Genomic DNA, 18,572 nt, shown 5'->3' on the forward strand with positions numbered 1-18,572 from the left:
GTTTATATTGTTCTCCCCCTTACTAGAAAAAGGCCATAATTTCCAAGTGACAAGTACCTGTGCACACTGTTGGACAGGGGTGATTGGTAACGATCCAATTTCTGTTGTAGGTCACCACTTCAGGTGTGGCCATACTAGGGAGAAACCATAAGTCGTTACTATTTGTTCACTGTTCAGTGGCTTGTATGAAATGAGTAAGTGGTCTCAATCCTCCTATACAACAAATACCCATGTCATTGACACCAACTAACACCCTTGTTTTCAGACTCAGCAGAGAGAACAAAGTCTGAATGGGGCATTTTTGACATCTCCAAAGAGAACAAGCTGTCTCATGAAATTCCCCACTGCTAGGGCTGCTAGTCCCTTTTCAAGTTATTTAAGCCTTCAAAAAGACATTCATTCCAGAGTTTGTTTCTAAAAACTGGCAACATTTTGGGACCTTCTTTTTCCTCTGAACAAGCTTGTCTACCCAAATTGTGCCTCTCCTTTGGAGGCAAAGATACATTAAAGGCTTCTCATGGAATTTTAGACTGTCTTGTGGGGAAAAAGGGCAGGTGACGGTAGCTAATAGGTAAGGCCCTACCAAATTCAGAGCTGGGCAGATGGAGAGTAGCAGCTGTTGACTGAGGGCCCAGCTCTGCAGGCAGCAGTGCAGAAGTAAGGGGGCAATACCATGCCGTCCATACTTCTGCGCTGCTGGCGGTGGCGCTGCCTTCAGAGCTGGGCTCCCGGTCAGCAGCTGCCGCTCTCCAGCTGCTCAGCTCTGAAGGAAGCACCACCGCTAGCAGCAGTGCAGAAGTAAGGGTAACAGTACCACAACCCTCCCTAGAATAACCTTGTGACCCCGCCCCACACACACACACACACACACACACACACACACAAAACTCCTTTTTGGGTCAGGATCCCTACAATTACACCACCATGAAATTTCAAATGTAAATAGCTGAAATCATGAAATTTACTATTTTAAAAATCCCAGGACTGTGAAATTGACCAAAATGGACCGTGAATTTAGTAGGGCTCTACTAGTAGGCTTCCCTGTTTAAAAGGAAAGCTTCTTCTAGGTTGCTAGTCAAGGAACTGAATGTTTTTTTTTCTCTTAGCCCCTCTCCTTGTCCTTTCATCTCTCCCTCCTTTCTTCAACACAAAGATCTTGATCACAATGCTGATAATTGAAGTCATTCTAATCTGTGGTCATCTGAGAAGCTCAGAAGTGTCTATGTCTCTGGCCTGTCCCTCTTCTCACAAGGAAGAAAAAATATACAGGTACATGAAAAGCACATGGTTTCAAGCAGCATTTTAATTTAAAACAAATATGGTGTCAAGTTCATGATTAATATTGTTTTTCACTGAAATGACCGTGAAGCTTGGTTTTATTGGGGGGGTGGTTTTTTTGTCTCTCTCCATTCATAATGACACGAACTTTCACTGATATGATTGATGAAGGTGATGATGATGGGAGGTGATTAAAACAGTTGAATGGAACAGTTTGGATTTTCTCCAAATTCTACTGTTCTGGCCTGAAATAGGAGTTACGTTTACATGCTAGACTCCTGATTCCCCTCCTATAATTGGCTGCAGTTATTCAACCAATGACATTGTTTTGCATCACTCTGTGAGGCCAAATAATCTGTAGAGCTAAAGGCACCAGGTTACAGTATTGTATGCAGTGTTACACATGCACCTCCAAGCAGCAACACACCAAGTGGACTGAATGGATTATAGGCTGGAATGTCATGCTGCAAGCACCAGCCATAACTCACATGCCTCCTTCTCTCAACAGCCAGAACCCACCTTATGTGCTGGTCGGATGGGTGCTGCTGTTGAGACTCAGGGAGAGCTGGTGAGTTAAATGTAACTTAAACCAGGTCCGAATTGCAGTCAGTGAGGTGAGAAAAGGCAGGATGGGAATCAGAAGGATGTGATTATAAGGTCCAATGTCTTGTGAATGTCTAGAGCTGTGGTGGGTGCACTATACTAAACTCTAGTGTAATCATAGTGTGAAACAATATAACAAAATCAATGTGAGAGTGTGTGACTCAATGAGAGCATCACTTGGGGCGGGGGAGAGAGTCTCGCCTCAGTGCTGGACCTGCTCTGCTCCATGTTTGTGCCTGGGGCGAGTCCTGCATGGAGATGTTGTCACGGAGTGTGGGGGGAGACTAGGCCTGGCACCCCCGGCTTCCTGCAATTCACCATGACTCTCAGCCAGCCAGTAAAACAGAAGGTTTATTTAGACGACAGGAACACAGTCCGAAACAGGTCTTGCCAGTACAGACAACAGGACCCCTTTAGTTAGGTCCATCTGGGGGCCCCAGAGAGGCCACAGCCCTGTTGGGAAGCCCAAGCCCTGTCAGGGCGCCCCTCTCCATTTTCCAGCCAGCTCCCAAACTGAAACTTCCTCCAGCCTCTCACTCAGCCTAGCCCCGGCTCCTCCCCCAGCCTTTGTGTCCTTTGTCCAGTTTCCCGGGCAGAGGTGTTACCTGGCCTCCAACCCCCCTCCTGGGTTCTCAGGTTACATGCTCAGTTATGCTCCTTTCCCCAATGCACATGCACGCCGTCTCAAATTCCCCTGCAACCTTCCCAGGTTAATACCCCCCACTCAGCATTCACATAACACATCAAGAACATTCCCACTTCGTCACAGATACCCCATGTGGTGTAGGAGGCAGCTCCACTTAGCATGGCAGACCCAGCTTCTCAGAGCAAGGACAGGCCCTGCCATGAGCCCAGCACCCACCCCCGTGTTGCTGCTGGCTGGTGAGCCGGACACGTCAGGGCATCCTCCCCTTTCCCTCCCCCCACCCCAGCGCTCACTTGGAATAAGGGATTAGAGTCGAGACACAGTATGATCCAGTGCATAGGCAGTGGATAGGGACTTCTGGCTTCTTCTCCTGGCTCTAGCAATGACCTATTGTCAGATGGCCCTTGGCAAGTCACTATACATCTCTGTGCCTCAGTTCCCCATCTGTAAAGTGGCAATAATAATACTTTTGTTCTCCCACCTCTTGGCTATTTAGATTGTAAACTTCTCAGGGTAAGAACTATTTCTTATGATGTGTATGCACAGCCCCTAGCAAAATGTGGCCCAGTCTCTGTTGGGGGCTCTAGGTGCTACTGAAATATAAATTACCAGAGAAAGTTGCTGAAGCAAAGTGGCCTCCAAGCCCCATGGATTTCCTTGTAAGAAGAAAGGGGACTATTTATCTGATATCAGAAGTGTACAAATACACTGGGGAAATGCAATAAGGAATGAAAAGGTTTACATTCACCTCTTGTGTAGTCATTGGCCTATAGAGAGCTTTCAACAGTCCTTGGATTTGGCCTATAGAAAGTAGGCTGCCGTTCAGAGTGGGCGACTGGAATTCAGTAGTTTGAGATTCTCTAATGGACTTGGCCACTAATTCAGGGTGAAATCCCTAGTCTCCATGCAAAACCTCAGTACAGAGGGGCATTATGCATGGGTTCTGCACGTGTCTCAAAGGGATGGAACCCTTGGACTACACCATCACTGACACACTTCCACTGACTTCATTGGAACAATGCCCATTTAATACCTACCAAAAGTTAGTGAAAATTAAACATTCAAGCCTGGGAACCTGAAGTGTAAGGAACAGCCCTGTCCCAGACCAGAGTGAAGGGCAAGGTGACCTATCTTAGGGGTCTTTCCCATTTCTGATTGTTTTGATCCTCTGATTCCCCCAACTGCCATTCTGTGAAATTCATTTGAGACATCAAAGTGGGATTGTGCATTAAAGTAGAATATACTCTTTTTTACTTACAGTCCAACAAAAGACCTCCCTGCTTTTCTGCCTTAGCCACCTCGCTGCCTTTCAGCTCAGCATCCCACGTATTTTCCTAAGAGCTTCCTTGGAACAAAGCATGATGGGTTCACCGGAAAATCCAGATTGATGCACTTTAGTCCTTTTTTTTATGCAAATGATTTTATACATATAAATAAAAAAACCAATAATCTGTCATTTAAATCCTGTTCTCGCAATTAGTTCTCCACACAGCCCCGCTTTAATGCACTCGCCTTTCATTGTTTGTGCCTATTTATACCACTCTTTAAAGTTCATTAAAATCGCTGCCGCTATCTCTCACAAAACAACTGTTCAAGACATCAGTGTCAGACACTCAGGAAATTTATGCTTTGAAGTTCCCCTTTTATTCATTTTTATCAGGATTTTTTTAAATGGCTAAACCAGTTTTATGCTTTTCACAGTTATTCAGAAATCTGTTCCTCCTGACACAGAGCCGAGACATCATTCCTTGCACGTTACCCGTTTTCTCTTTTTCATCATTTCTCTCCCTGCTTGCTTTGGCTCTCTGCTAAGTCCATCACAGCTTTGTTTTTATATTCTCCTCGCTGTATTTAATAGCCCAGTAAAACCTAGAAAGCTGCTTCAGAAAACACACATGCCAGCCCTTTGATGTTTGTATTTGTGTGGCAGCTCACTGGAATTTGTCAGCACTCACACAGAGACAAAGACTTCTGAACTTGCCTGCTGCTAGAATCAACTGCTGCCAGACAGAAGACTGAAGGCAGGCAGTGACATACCAAGGGCAAGAATAATAAAAAGGGACATGTGAACACTTTCCTCTCCAGGCCCAACCCATTCTTGATTGAGAAAAATATCACAGCTGTGTTTTCCCATTGGGTCCAGTGGAGATCGGCTGATCAGAATGGATGGATTAGGCCCAGAGAATGCAGTGGTTCTAGCACAGCGGCACCAGAGTTTGTATCTGCCTTCTCCAGTATTAGAGCAGCATGACAAAATCTAGACTATATGTGAACAGTCTCCTGACTCCCAGACCAGCGCTCTAGCTACTAACTACACTGCCTCCTTTTGGCGCATCTGCAGAACCCCTGTACCAAGCCCCTGTGTATAGAGGTTTTGCACAGACAGTAGGGATTTGACCCTGAATCAGTTAGAAACCTAAGTGGTACTGGTAGGTCTCATAAAAGATCTTACCTCACCCACCTTGTCTCTCGGCATGACTATGTCCCTGCCCTGAGGAACTGTCTGTCACTATATGTACGTACAGCACTGTAGTGCTCCCTCGCTGTCCAGTCCAGAGGGAGGCCACTCTGCCTCATTGTTTAGTCCTTAGGCTTGAGTCACATCGGGAGGCCCGAGCCGTAAACAGTCTAGAGCTCTGGGCCCGTCTGACAGAGGCAAGCAGACAACAGTCTGGGGCTCTTGCCATTGGGCAGGGCAGCGCCTGGCGTAGTCTACCCCTCAATGAGGCTGACTCAGGCTAAAGCATGCCCCTGCTCTGCCCCGCCCAAAGGGCTAGAGCTTATTGACTCGGTGTATTTGTTGGCTGCCTGGGCCGGGAGGAATCAGCCTACTTCTTCGGTACAGATTCCCACAGCAGCAGCCATTTTCAGCTACAATTGTCAACTTTTATAATAATGTCAACTTTAAATTTTTATAATCTTTAAAACAGCAGTGACATCATCTCCGTTCTTGTTCCACAGGTTAACTCTCATCTAGCAAAACGTAAAACGTTGGGCTGATGCTAAGTGCCAGGTTCCTTCTACCTCCTTCAATGCCCTATGAACAGACCAGGTCACAGCCACAGCTGGTGTAAATCTCCTGAAGTCTATGGCCTTTCACCAGCCAAGGTTCTGCCCCATAATAGCACCCGTCAACCATGTTCTCATGTAACACATCTTCCTCAGAGACACCAAGTAGGGGATAAATTCTAAGGGCTAAACTGTGATGTGAGCTACATGCCTACACAAGGTAGCAAGGGAGGAACCTCCTACGCAGGCTGGTCAGATCTTGGATCCAGGTAAACAGGGGCTACACAGCTTTTTACTCCACCCCTAGCAGAGAGGACAGGGGCAGGGACTGGCTGGTCTTTGGCGCCACACACCCATTCATTAATCAGTGCAGCAGAGCCAGAGTGGTGATGCTGGAATTTGTTGTTTATACAGGCCAGCAGCAAATTGCTCTAGTACCCAGAGCAAGGAGGAAGTAGGTGAGGCAGTGTGAGTGAATGTGTCTCTGAGGCACAGTCCCTCATGGGGCTACTCTTGGGGTTGTGCAGCTTAGATAGCACCCCTTGGGCCCAAGAGCACCTTCTAGCCTGAAACACTCCGTGGACCTGCCTGGCGACGTGCTAGAAACAGAGCTTACCCTGGAGGGTAGCACTCCAGCGGCGAGGTGCAGTTTGTTGTACTAAAGGTGCTTTCTGTTTAGTACCGTTAATGGTTTTTCTCTCCAAGAGGGACTTGCACATATGAAGGTGGGGGTGAGGAGAGCAACGTTTTATGGGGCTAAGTGATGTGCTGTGATCCTGCAGCAGCTCTCTAACAACCCTTGGGAGAAAGCTGACTGATGCGCTGAAATGCCTAAACCAGGCCTGACCTGTGAGGGGATGGAAAGGTTTCTGCTCTGGTTACTGTCAGCCCATTTTGGATCCTAAATGTTTACATCTTGTATTTGGAAACCTGTGGTTCAGATTCCCTTATGATGCACATGTTGATGGACAGGTGGAGAATTTCCAGATTCTTTGGGCAGGAACCCAGAATGAAACAGAGCCACTCTCTGATGTACAGAATTGTACAATGCACAGAGAAAACCATACAGCTCCCTCCCTTGCTGCTCTGTCACCTCATGCCAACCCACTCACATGTGAGGTCTGTCCCAGATGTACTGTCACTGAAAGGCAGCATTAGCCCCGCTAGAGCCTTGCAACCCAACCTTAACCTGATGGGATTCAACTACAAGTGTCGGGTTCAGGTTGGGTCTGAAAACAACCTGACCCTCTCAAGCTGAGGCTGGGTCATCTGTAATCACCTTCTCTTGCCCATGGGGTTAGCACAGTGGTGGTTGCATGCCTTGCTCCTGCCAGCCACCACCACCTTGCTGCCCTGTGTGCACCACACAGTGAATGTGCCCATTAATTCCATCACCTCTTGCTCTGCAGCCCACACAAGCGCAGCAAGGGGCAGAGGCTGCTGGAGACAGATGGCAGACATGGAGAGCAGGAAGCCCCCTCCAGGCCAACCCCCGAAGATCAGGCGGTGGTACTGACACAGATTTGGAGCGAAGTGTCTGGCCAGATCTATAAATGACTTGACACTCTTGAGTCAGGTTTGGGTCAGCTGTGCTTGGATCATGTTTGAGTCCAGGTTGGGCTATAAAATTAGGCCTGAGTGGACCCCTTAGCCCCCACACCATCACCACCCCCACCTGAGGTCATTGATAACTAATGCTAACTTGAATTCCTTTCCCCTTCCTGTACCCCACTAACCCACTGCAATGTAAGGTCTTCTCTCCAATAGATCTATCGTGTTAACTTTAATGCTTATTCTATCAACCCCTGTGCTAAATGATCACAATGTGAGGTTTTTCCTAACTCCAGTAGATAGTGCTAACCTTACCCCTGCCCTACGCTAGCCCATTGCAGTGAGAGGTCTTTCCCACTGTGATAGCTAGGGCAGCTCCTAGTATGGAAGACTCAGTGTGGGAGATTCTCAAAAGAGCCACAGGGAGCACAAGTCCAATGGAAAAATCAATATTCCTATGAGATCAGTTCTCAGAGTCCCACCCTCAGGGCCAGGAGACGTGGTTACCCCCAGAAAGAATGCTGCCAAAATCAGCCCTTAAAGGTGCAGGGTTCCATTCAATTACTCAGCTCAATCCATTAAAGTCAGTGGACTTGCATCCACTGACATCAGTGCTGAAGTTGGACCCTCATCCCTACCCCTGGGTTGGAGAACAGGTTACTGGAGCTTCCATGGGGAGCCAACCCTGTGATATCATCTCAGAGTAAGTCACCCTCTGATCTTCTAGCACCCTTATGTAAAGACAAAGCAGGCAGGCATCCAGGGAAAGCCGCAAGAATGAGCAGGTGAGGCCCCTCGCACACAGAAACGGGACATAAAACAACACTGAATCAATTCTATGGCTATGTACTGGACTGAACAATAGAGTCTCTTTTCCCTGTGTTGGGGATTAACAGGCACTAACATTGTCTCAACATAACTCTCAGTTTTGCTTCCAAACATTTATTCTGCTGTAATGTCCTGGACCCGTTGATCTTTGCAGAATATTCTGTTATTCCATGGCAAGGGTCACAGGCAAGTGTGTGTATCAAGGCTACAGGAGCCTTTTCTCCCCTTGCTCCATGTGTGTCAATCCCATTGTTGTTAATGGAAGTGACTCAAGGACAACTGATGAATGTTTGGATGCATCAGGTGCAGTGATTATTGCCAGCATTCTTTGACCTGAAGTCAATGGGAATTTTCAGCGAGCACTAGATGCAGGATCAGACGGTAAGCCTAAATCTCCGCAGCAGGCCAAATTAAGGTTCCACAGGCAACCTGACTTCTGGCATTTCTTAGCCTCTGAGTGGCTGACTTTGCACCCTTAATATTCTTTTAATAGTGGGGGCAGGGTTGGCACTTGTCTGTGTGTTGTTTTTTTTCCTGGTGCTCGTTTCCAAAGTTCAGGTCATTCCTAGTGCATAAAGTGCTGGACTGGGACTTGGAAAACATGGATTCTATTCCCGGCTCTGCTACAAGCCTGCTGGGAAGTGACTTGCCCAAGGTCACCCTTTTCTGTGCCTCAATTTCCCCATCTCTAACATGGGTATAATGATACCTCCTTTTTAATGGACCTCCTTTGTAAAGCAATGTGACAGCTGCTCATGAAAAACACTAAATAAGAGCTAGGAATTATTATTATCCCCCCCCCCCAACTTCAATGACCCTCTTAAAAACAAAACAGCAGCCTAGCACCAACAAGCAACCCTACAATAACAAATCTGTATGTGCACTCTAGCAACCACGAGCCACTTTGCAGTAATAAACCACGGTGTGTACTTGAAGGGAGAGAGAAAAGACAGAAAGAAAGATTTGTTTCAAGCTTCTTATTCACATAATAACCTCCTGGCCATGCCCCCAGTCATGTTATTAACAGTTTCCTTTGCCTCTGATCCCTTTTCCGGTAGATGTGGTCGTCCCTTTTTCATATGAAGTCTGTTCCACATGGTTCAAGCTGCCGTTTACTAACTTACATGAAATGACAGGAACAAGTACGCCATATAGGGGGAACGGATTCCAGCAGTCAAAATGCACATTTTCCCTAAGAGCAAGTATCTTGACTTTTTAATGGCAGTCCTGAGTATAGGAGGCTCCAAACGCTACTCAAGAAGGGTTATGAAGAGCCGGCTTCCGGCCTTGTTTCTCCCTTTCCTTTTTTATATTCCAAATGGTAAATGAAGCACTTGTGTGGGATTGGGGAATGCCAAAACAGGATGCTGTTAGCATAGAGCACTCTGTTACTTGCAGGGTGTGTAAGGCCAGCAACAGGCAGACAGATGCAGGTTGGGTCTGGGTCTCCTCCATACTCTCAAAAGTGCCACCAGGACCCACCTGTAACAGGGTCCTGGGCCTATGGGGACAATTTTAAACTCCATGCTCATCTCACACATAAATCAGCGTAGTGTTCTCTGCACTTAGGGCTACCTCAAATATCTCAATCTACCTCCCAGGCATAAGCAACTACTTTAAATCATCCCCATGCGATTTCCAGTACAAAGTTTTTGACCTTCGAAGACCACCCTCTGTTGAGCTACTGATTATGACCGGTTCCTTTGATGGTCATGCAATTTCACCACCCATCATGTCCAGGATTTTCATGCGGAAGGGCTTCTCACTCACTCTGCGATCAAGACAAGTCAGGGGGCAGGAGACGCTGCAAAAACAACACTGAGGCCTCCTGCCCCCTGACTGGCTGGTGAGGAGGTTCTTGGTTTAACTGAGCTAATCATGTGATGCGTTCAGCCTACCATTCTAATGCACGAGGAGAGGGCTTGTTGCTCTTTCCCACATGGACTGAGCTGAGAACCAAAATTCCAAACACTACCATTTTTATTGTTGTATTTGGATTTCAGATTGTCTAATTTATGATGCATTTTAATCAGCTCAAAGATTTGTCCCCTGGATATCCGGAGGCTTCCTCAAACAGGAACAGTGACCTTCTGAGGATCATCCATCACTATCTAAATTACCTTTGTACTGAATGGAATAATTTCTCCTCCACAATACTTTAGGGCTAAAGGCGACTGACTTAGAGGTGATTATCTTTTGCTAATAGCCTGCATTAGCGAGCAAGATCTCACAATTACCTTGGTAATCCTTCCCTATACTTTAATGTTGCTATTATTATTAATATTGCTCTTTAAAACATACTCCTTTCCTGTCACATAGAGGCACTGACTGCAGCTTCTAACAAAATTAGTGAGAAAGCTGCATAAAGAACCCTGTATGTTACTCTATTTAAAAAAACAAAGCTGAAGGATGTTTGAGTCAGGCCAGAAGGAACAAGAGGTATTTGTTTAAATCAGTACAGGTTGACTATAATCACACTTAGCTGATCTATACTTTACCTCAGTAAATATCCTTCTCCACAAATTTTGGACCAGTCCGAACCATTCAGTAGCCTGGATTTTTCTGTGTATTGACTGAAAATTATTAAGACCCAAAGTGGCTGTGAGTGTGATTTAAAAAAAAAAAAAACCACACATACACAATGGCTGAGATTGCCAAAGCTGCCTAAGGGATTTAGATGCCCGATACCCATTAATTTTAATGAGTTTCTAAATCCCCTAGTTGGCCTTGCAGATCTTAGTTTTTGCTTCCCTTCTATGTTCTGCTCTGTGTAAGGGATTTAATCGGGTGTTTACGGCCTTTTTGGCTTCTGACTTTGTTGTTTCCTGGATCCACCAATTCGACTGAGCTACCACTTGGAGTGAGCCAGCTCACCACCTTCACTGCTCCTCCACTAGAAGATGGAAGAACTTCATTCGGGTTTGTCCAGTCTTGCTGTCCCACACCTGCCTTCCAGAGTGTGCTCAGGCAGGACAAGGAGGGTGGCAGAGAATGGAAATTTTTGAAGTTCACAACTTAGTGGGGAGGGAAAATGGGACAAAGTTGAATACCTTATTCCATTTTAAAACCAGCTTGAGCTGAAGCCATGGGCTTCCATTCTGCTGATGAAAGAGACATTTCCTGCCTGAAATAATAGCTTCCACAACCAACTAGTCCATACATTTAACAGGAAAGGTCCACTTACCTAGAAGTAAAGAAGTATTTTTCCATCCTATCTGCCTCTTGTGTTTATATTGGCCTTTTTGTCTGCCAGTTTTAAGGGAAATTAACTCAATAAACCTCAAGTTTGTAAGGATTTTGTTTTAACATAGTTAATATTTCCTGTTATATAATAAATGTTACCTTTGAGCTTATAACTTGAAATTTTTCCTGGGGTGTTTCAGTTAATAAAAGCGAACGGTCGTGAATATGGTGTGTTATTATTAACTAGTTAAAACTTCCACCACTAAATAAAAAAATCCCAAACCTTTTCCTTCCTGAGCATTAACTGCAGGTTGCATAAGCAATTACATAAGTATATCACAAACAAAATAAAGTGTATCAAAAGACTATCAAGGCTGTAAAGTTAAGCACTCAAGAGTTAGGAAATGACAGTTTTAAGGTTGTCTGTCTAATAAAAAAAAAAGAGAGGGAACCATCTGACTGGCTAATAATCATTCCAGCCAATAGGATTATGAGGTGAATAACTACATGGTTCAGGGCTACTTACATTTACCGTCAGAAAGCCTGTGACTTTTTCTAGACTTTTAGAGATAGGCCTGTACAAAAACCCAACATCCAAATCACTTTGAACTTTGGAAGCATCTGGAGTCCAAATCTGGATCCAGCTTGGAAAGTCATATCTGAGCACGATTGTAATGGTCCAACTCCAACCCCTGAATCCAAATACCTTCAAACTTGGCAATGTTTGAAATCTTGTTCTGAATTTTATACCTTGGGGCATGTTTCACTATTTTGACTGCTGTCACAGGTTTTGCAAAAAGTTTCCAGAGGCTTCAAATAAGCATATCAGGAAGGAAAATCCGCAAGCTGTAAAAGAATGACTTCTGGGTGTGTAAACAGAGGAAAGTTATGAATATGGCAGCATTGTGTTACAAGAAACAGAAAGATTTTTGGAGAGTAATCCATGTTGTCAGTGAAGTCTCAGCTTTAGGGAATGGATAGTCACACTTCCTCGGGTGCTGAAGGCATCTTACCATGCACGAGGAGGTGTGGGCTATTTATCACCCTGTCATCTGTTACTCTTTATTTATGGCTTTAGAAACCTGCATATAATTGGAACTTTTTGACTGGCTGCTAATGACATCATGTCTATAATGTCCAACAAATGCCCATGGCTGTATGCCTTATTTTTATGTATAAATTTCATTTCATAATAGCAGCCAGACGCCCCATGCTGAGCATTTCAGGTTAATCATTGCACTTGTCAGATGGTTAAAGCCACTCAGCCTTTGGCCTCATGTCTTGTATTGTAAACCCAAACCGCACTATAATCACCCAGGCATGCATATTGTGTCATGCCTTTTTGCTCAGCTGAAGATGGGCTCTTCAGATGACGTGCTAGCATATAGCAAAGGAAGGGATTAATTTTTAAAACCAGCTTCTAATGTGGTGCCCACATTTTTGTCATTTCAGTTAGTCACAAATGCAAAATCAGAAGCTGGTTTATCAAGTCCAAAATAGAGAGCCAGGCTCAAAACCATGGAATGCAATGTCCCACTTCCCTTAACTGATTTGCAAATATTGCTAAGCAAATGAAGGGAAAGGGTATGAGCAGACAACATGAGGAACTCGTAGGAACGGAGAAGGATAAGGCCCAAATATAGAAAAGAGCGATTGAGAAAAGACCCTGACTCTGAGAAGCAAGTTTGCTGTCGAGCCTAGAGTTGGTTGGAAAACATTTCTTCCTTCACTTCCCCGCCCCCCCGTGGAAAATATTTACTTTTCAAAGAAAAACTGAAAACGCAGAAACTGAAATTTTTCATCTGAACCAAAATTATCTAGTCCAAAATTGCACAAAACCTGAGAAGTTTCATCTGAAATTGTTCAAAAACAGACACTTTCCATGAAAATTTTACTTGAGTTGAAAATCCAGTTTTCCATCCCACTCCACTCCATCCCCCCAAAAAAGTGTTGATGGAAAATTTACAGTTAGACCTGACTGAGACATTAACAAATGGGATTTTCAACTCTGTGGTAATGTAGCTCCACTCCCACTGACATCAGTCCTTTGACTTCAATGGAAAGAGAGTTAGGTCAATGCTGAGTATGTCTGAAAATCCCACCTTTAGAAACCATCTAGTGTAACCAAGTATCTCTGTGGTTTACCAGCAAATACTCACAGAGAAGTACATGAGCCAATCTTTCAAGCATAAAAAGAAAGTGATCAAGGTCTTGTTGCCTAAACCTACCATTAATGATGGGGGAAGCCCAGAAGATCCAGCAGTTCAGCTCAGCATCAAAAATTTAGTAACTTCTCTGAAATTCTTGAGTCTGAAAAACTGGGTGGAAAATATCACAGAGTCAGGCTCTTGGGAAATATCTTACATGTCCTTCTTCTGGGCATGTTGAAAATACCATAAGAATATCCTCTCTCAAGATATTTCAGCACTTCCACTCCTATCTAGACCATTGTAGAGACTCATGTCAATGAAAAATACCTGTCGAAATGTTAATGGAGACATTTAAGTCTTTCTAAAATGTTCAGTTTGGATTTGGATCATGTTTAGGATGAAGGCTGGTTAAGGGGATGAGGAAGGTTTGGGGCAAGTGAAGAAGTTAAGGGAGTTGAGAAGGCTATTTCTTAATTTATCAGAAAAATTCAGCCATCTTGTATTTGAATATGGCTAAGAAGTACTGGAGTTGGACTAAATATTGTCCCTCAGCAGCAGTGATGGGCCTGAACTGAAATACCATCTCCAACTGCCCACCCAAACACTGGCAAAGTTTGGATCTCGATGAAGATCCAAATACAGGCCTCCTGACTCATGCCTTCAATGGGCATTAGGTACCTAAATGCCTTTGTGGATGTAGGCCTTAGATACCATAGTGATGAGCAAAGGATAGATAGAACTTCAGACCACAACAGCTAGAAGCTGACTATCATCCCAAGCCACTAGGCCATGCCCACTTGAGGCCATGAAGAGCCAGTAGGTGGATTATTCAGACATCCTTCCAGGTGCACAATTGCGGGATGGGAAAGGGACACCCTGTACCACTTTTTCCCCAGTTTAACCCTCTTATACCACCTAGGCATCACAGAACAGGGCTGGACCCTTAGACTGAGATTTTCAGAGCCATTTAAAGGAGACTGGGATGCTTAATTCCCATTAAAAACTAACTGGATCATTAAATCCCTTAGGCAGCTTTAAGAGCCTCACTGTACAATAAGTAACATTTCTCCTGTGATGACAGCTGGAGGGTTTGAAAGCATTTAGGAAAGGGCAATTCTGCAGCTGAATTTCCAGGTGAAGAGCTGTGTTAGCCCCAGTGTGTGTTTAATCAGCAGGAGGCTAGCTTTGGGCTGAGCCGTGGATGGTGGAGGCTGTGGTGAATGAGCAAGCGATGGATGTTTTGATTCAAATACTTGAGCTGTGGTGAGAATATATTTGTAAGTTTGAGAGGAAGCAGCCTGACAGAGAGGGTTTCCTTCCTCAGCTGCTGCCAGCTGGCAAAACCATTGTGTAAGTTGCTTCACACAACACGTTTCAGGCTGTGAAGGAGGAAAAGTCCTGGCTGCATGGAGAACAGCCTTCGCTTTGCAGGGCTTGGAGGCTACTTTCACAGCTGAACCATGGCCTTTGAGGGGCCTCCCAAACCTGATGCAGGCCTCAGGATCATTGGCTGCCCAGGGCAAGTGCAATTTGGAATCTACCGGGAAACCTGTGTTTGAAACATGAGCAAGAAGAATAGGGAAAGACGAAGGACACTCCCTGTTAACCAGCTGTCACAATAGCAACACATTGCCCACAGTAAGGGCAGATCCCCAGTTGGTGTAAACCAGGGGGGAGGGATAGCTCAGTGGTTTGAGCATTGGCCTGTTAAACCCAGGGTTGTGAGTTCAATCCTTGAGGAGGCCACTTAGGGATCTGGGGCAAAAATTGGTCCTGCTAGTGAAGGCAGGGGGCTGGACTCAATGACCTTTCAAGGTCCCTTCCAGTTCTAGGAGATTGGTATATCTCCTATTATTATTATTATTATAACATAGCTCCATTCCTTTCAGGGACAATACCAGTTTACACCATTTGCAGATCTGCCACAATTCTTCTATAAGGAGGACTGGAGAAAATCAAAGCCCTGTTCATAACTCACTGTCAAATGCTGGTGAGGTCTGTTTAAGCTAAGACAAGATAGAATTCCGTGAGCAATGATTCACTCTCACCCCATCCCCACCTTCTCTGGAAGGTCAGAGGATCCAGGAGCCATAATCAAATGAAGATTTATTTTTTTTCAATGCGATGGGGGTTTCAGCTCATCGGCCATAAAACAGAATAAAAACACCACTAACCCTTGAAGAACCTGTCTGGGAAGGAGGAGAAAGGAGCCTTATGCTTCCTGGGCAAAGGAGTGCCAAATTATGCATGCAAAGAAGCCATGCTATGCTGTCTCCAGCTAACTTTATTATCTGACAGACGCACGGCACAAATACTAACTTCTACTGTTTATTTTTCCCCTCTGACTAACAGCAGCTCTAGACACCATTCCTCACACAGCCCCAGCAGAAACGACACAGCCTAAAGCAAACTCAGTCTCATTGGGCAGGCCTGAGAGAGCCTTTCGTTCTCATGCAAAGAGGAGGTCAGGCTGAAACACTGGAATCATAGAGAATCATAGAATCATAGAATCTCAGGGTTGTAAGGGACCTCTGGAGGTCATCCAGTCCAACCCCCTGCTCAAAGCAGGACCAAACCCAACTAAATCATCCTAGCCAGGGCTTTGTCAAGCCTGACCTTAAAAACCTCTAAGGAAGGAGATTCCACTACCTTCCTAGGTAACCCATTCCAGTTCTTCACCACCCTACTAGTGAAAAAGTTTTTCCTAATGTCCATCCTAAACCTCCCCCTCTGCAACTTGAGACCATTACTCCTTGTTCTGTCATCTTCTACCACTGAGAACAGTCTAGATCCATCCTCTTTGGAACCCCCTTTCAGGTAGTTGAAAGCAGCTATCAAATCCCCCTCATTCTTCTCTTCTGCAGACTAAACAATCCCAGTTCCCTCAGCCTCTCCTCAGAAGTCATGTGCTCCAGCCCCCTAATAATTTTTGTTGCCCTCCACTGGACTCTCTCCAATTTATCCACATCCTTCTTGTAGTGTGGGGCCCAAAACTGGACACAGTACTCCAAATGAGGCCTCACCAGTGCTGAGTAGAGGGGAATGATCACATCCCTCGATCTGCTGGAAATGCCCCTACTTATACAACCCAAAATGCCATTAGCCTTCTTGGCAACAAGGGCACACTGTTGACTCATATTCAGCTTTTCGTCCACCGTAACCCCTAGGTCCTTTTCTGCAGAACTGCTGCCCAGCCATTCGGTCCCTAGTCTGTAATAGTGCATGGGATTCTTCCGTCCTAAGTGCAGGACTCTGCACTTGTCCTTGTTGAACCTCATCATATTTCTTTTGGCCCAATCCTCTAATTTCTCTAGGTCCCTCTGTATCCTATCCCTACCCTCCAGCGTATCAACCACTCCTCCCAGTTTAGTGTCATCTGCAAACTTGCTAAGGGTGCAGTCCACACCATCCTCCAGATCGTTAATGAAGATATTGAATAAAACCAGCCCCAGCACCGACCCTTGGGGCACGCCACTTGATACCGGCTGCCAACTAGACATGGAACCATTGATCACTACCCGTTGAGCCCGACCATCTAGCCAGTTTTCTATCCACCTTACCGTCCATTCATCCAGCCCATACTTCTTTAACTTGCTGGCAAGAATACTGTGGGAGACTGTATCAAAAGCTTTGCTAAAGTCCAGAAATAGCACATCCACTGCTTTCCCCTCATCCACAGAGCCGGTTATCTCATCATAGAAGGCAATTAGGTTAGTCATGCATGACTTGCCCTTGGTGAATCCATGCTGACTGTTCCTGATCACTTTCCCCTCCTTTAAGTGGTTCAGGATTGATTCCTTGAGGACCTGTTCCATGATTTTTCCAGGGACTGAGGTGAGACTGACTGGCCTGTAGTTCCCTGGATCTTCCTTCTTCCCTTTTTTAAAGATGGGCACTACATTAGCTTTTTTCCAGTCATCCGGGACCTCCCCCGATCGCCATGATTTTTCAAAGATAATGGCCAATGACTCTGCAATTTCATCGGCCAACTCCTTTAGCACCCTCGGATGCAGCGCATCTGGCCCCATGGACTTGTGCTCATCCAGCTTTCCTAAATAGTCCCGAACTACTTCTTTCTCCACAGAGAGCTGGTCACCTCCTCCCCATACCGTGCTGCAGAGTGCAGCTGTCTGGGAGCTGACCTTGTCTGTGAAGACAGAGGCAAAAAGCATTGAGTACACTAGCTTTCTCCACATCCTCCGGCACTAGGTTCCCTCCCCATACTTTCAGCAAGGGGCCCACTTGACTTTCTTCCTGTTGCTAACATACCTAAAGAAACCCTTCTTGTTACTCCTAACATCTCCGGCTAGCTGCAACTCCAAGTGTGATTTGGCCTTCCTAATTTCACACCTGCATGCCTGAGCAATACTTTTATACTCCTCCCTGGTTATTTGTCCAATCTTCCATTTCTTGTAAGCTGTTTTTTTGTGTTTAAGACGAGCAAGGATTTCACTGTTAAGCCAAGCTGGTCGCCTGCCATATTTACTTTTCTTCCTATACATCGGGATGGTTTGTTCCTGCAACTTCAATAAGGTTTCTTTAAAATACAGCTAGCTCTCCTGGACTCCTTTCCCCGTCATGTTATTCTCCCAGGGGACCTTGCCCATCAGTTCCCTGAGGGAGTCAAAGTCTGCTTTTCTGAAGTCCAGGGTCTCTGTTCTACTGCTTTCCTTTTTTCCTTGTGTCAGGATCCTGAACTTGACCATCTCATGGTCACTGCCTCCCAGGTTCCCATCCACTATTGCTTCCTCTACTATTTCTTCCCTGTTTGTGAGCAGCAGGTCAAGAAGAGCTTTTCCCCTAGTTGGTTCCTCCAGCACTTGCACCAGGAAATTGTCCCCTACACTTTCCAGAAACTTCCTGGATTGTCTGTGCACTACACTTTCCAGAAACTTCCTGGATTGTCTGTGCAGGGAGGGAGGGAGCATCCAGAGAGAAAAATCAATAGGAAAATCATTCTGCTATCTATAGGCTTGGCAGAATTTGGTTTCCTTTTTTTTTTTTTTTTTTTTTTTTACAATTTTGACAGAATATTGATGCTTATCTTTCAGCATTTTTTAATCAATTTAAATTTTCACAGTTGCGGGAAGTTATGAGGGGAGGGTCAGACAATTATTTATAGACTGTAAATGCTGAGATTCAAGAAGTTAAAGCTTTATAACCATTAAAACAGAAATTGTCAATATCACATGTCAGAATAATAAGTAAATATCCTTAAATCAAACTCTAGTAAGTTTCCAAGCAGTAGTTTCCGAACTTGCCTATCTGTACATTTTGATGATTATTGACGGAAATATTTATAGTCACTTCACACATATACGGTG

This window comes from Mauremys reevesii, linkage group 15 (assembly GCF_016161935.1).
Source record: "Mauremys reevesii isolate NIE-2019 linkage group 15, ASM1616193v1, whole genome shotgun sequence".
In the NCBI taxonomy this organism is placed as follows: Eukaryota; Metazoa; Chordata; order Testudines; family Geoemydidae; genus Mauremys; species Mauremys reevesii.